The following is a 2500-nucleotide window of genomic DNA, read 5'->3' as shown; positions in this document are numbered from 1 at the left end:
GGGGATTAGAGCGGAGGAGTATGTGGGTCCTCGGGGCCTGCTGGAGGGCAAGGGCCATGCTGGATTTGTGGTGGAGGGTAACTGCGGGAGAAGGAAAGCTAGTGGGGGAGTAGAGCAGAGGAGTATGTTGGTCCCCGGGGCCTGCTGGAGGTCCAGGTCCATGCCCGATGTGAGTAGCAGCAGGGCCAGCGCGCCCAGGAGCACATCTTTTTCGACCGTGAAGGAGACAGGAGGCCGACTCACTGCCTCGGCTAAATGGAGAGGGAATTTCAGAAGGGCCAGGGCAAAAGCATGGACCTTTTCAGCTGTAAGGGAGGCAAGAGCAAGGTGTGATGTAGGTCCCCGGGGCCTGCTGGAGGTCCAGGTCCATGCCCGATGTGAGTAGCAGCAGGGCCAGCGCGCCCAGGAGCACATCTTTTTCGACCGTAAAGGAGACAGGAGGCCGACTCTCTGCCTCGGCTAAATGGAGAGGGAATTTCAGAAGGGCCAGGGCACAAGCATGGACCTTTTTCAGCTGTAAGGGAGGCAAGAGCAAGGTGTGATGTAGGTCCCCGGGGCCTGCTGGAGGTCCAGGTCCATGCCCGATGTGAGTAGCAGCAGGGCCAGCGCGCCCAGGAGCACATCTTTTTCGACCGTAAAGGGAGACAGGAGGCCGACTCTCTGCCTCGGCTAAATGGAGAGGGAATTTCAGAAGGGCCAGGGCACAAGCATGGACCTTTTTCAGCTGTAAGGGAGGCAAGAGCAAGGTGTGATGTAGGTCCCCGGGGCCTGCTGGAGGTCCAGGTCCATGCCCGATGTGAGTAGCAGCAGGGCCAGCGCGCCCAGGAGCACATCTTTTTCGACCGTAAAGGGAGACAGGAGGCCGACTCACTGCCTCGGCTAAATGGAGAGGGAATTTCAGAAGGGCCAGGGCACAAGCATGGACCTTTTTCAGCTGTAAGGGAGGCAAGAGCAAGGTGTGATGTAGGTCCCCGGGGCCTGCTGGAGGTCCAGGTCCATGCCCGATGTGAGTAGCAGCAGGGCCAGCGCGCCCAGGAGCACATCTTTTTCGACCGTAAAGGGAGACAGGAGGCCGACTCACTGCCTCGGCTAAATGGAGAGGGAATTTCAGCAGGGCCAGGGCACAGGCATGGACCTTTTTCAGCTGTAAGGGAGGCAAGAGCAAGGTGCGATGTAGGTCCCCGGGGCCTTTTGTCGTACCATAGGCACGAGTGGTGTGTGTGTGTGGCAAAGACTTTCTGCGCAGTGTCCCAGGGGCACGGGGAAAGGTTGTTGTACCATAGGCACGAGAAAAGTTGTCGTACCATAGGCACGAGAAAAGTTGTCGTACCATAGGCACGAGTGGTGTGTGTGTGTGTGGCAAAGTGCTACTGAGCGGTGTACCAGGGGCAGGGCGAAAAGTTGTTGTACCATAGGCACGAGAAAAGTTGTTGTACCATAGGCACGAGAAAAGCTGTCATACCAGGGGCACGGAGGAAAGTTGTTGTACCATAGGCACGAGAAAAGTTGTCGTACCATAGGCACGAGGAGAGTTTGTGTGGCAAAGTGCTACTGAGCGGTGTACCAGGGGCACGGCGAAAAGTTGTTGTACCATAGGCACGAGAAAAGTTGTCGTACCATAGGCACGAGAAAAGTTGTCGTACCATAGGTACGAGGAGTGTGCGTGTGCGGCAAAGTGCTACTGAGCGGTGTACCAGGGGCACGGCGAAAAGTTGTTGTACCATAGGCACGAGAAAAGTTGTTGTACCATAGGCACGAGAAAAGCTGTCGTACCAGGGGCACGGAGGAAAGTTGTTGTACCATAGGCACGAGAAAAGTTGTCGTACCATAGGCACGAGGAGAGTGTGTGTGTGGCAAAGTGCTACTGAGCGGTGTACCAGGGGCACGGCGAAAAGTTGTTGTACCATAGGCACGAGAAAAGTTGTTGTACCATAGGCACAAGAAAAGCTGTCGTACCAGGGGCACGGAGGAAAGTTGTTGTACCATAGGCACGAGAAAAGTTGTCGTACCATAGGCACGAGGAGAGTGTGTGTGTGGCAAAGTGCTACTGAGCGGTGTACCAGGGGCACGGCGAAAAGTTGTTGTACCATAGGCACGAGAAAAGTTGTTGTACCATAGGCACAAGAAAAGCTGTCGTACCAGGGGCACGGAGGAAAGTTGTTGTACCATAGGCACGAGAAAAGTTGTCGTACCATAGGCACGAGGAGAGTTTGTGTGGCAAAGTGCTACTGAGCGGTGTACCAGGGGCACGGCGAAAAGTTGTTGTACCATAGGCACGAGAAAAGCTGTCGTACCAGGGGCACGGAGGAAAGTTGTTGTACCATAGGCACGAGAAAAGTTGTCGTACCATAGGCACGAGGAGAGTTTGTGTGGCAAAGTGCTAGTGAGCGGTGTACCAGGGGCACGGCAAAAAGTTGTTGTACCATAGGCACGAGAAAAATTGTCGTACCATAGGCACGAGAAAAGTTGTCGTACCATAGGCACAAGCAGTGCGTGCGTG

This window comes from Maylandia zebra, linkage group LG18, assembly GCF_041146795.1.
Source record: "Maylandia zebra isolate NMK-2024a linkage group LG18, Mzebra_GT3a, whole genome shotgun sequence".
Lineage (NCBI taxonomy): Eukaryota > Metazoa > Chordata > Actinopteri > Cichliformes > Cichlidae > Maylandia > Maylandia zebra.
Note: the sequence above shows the minus strand (reverse complement) of the source record.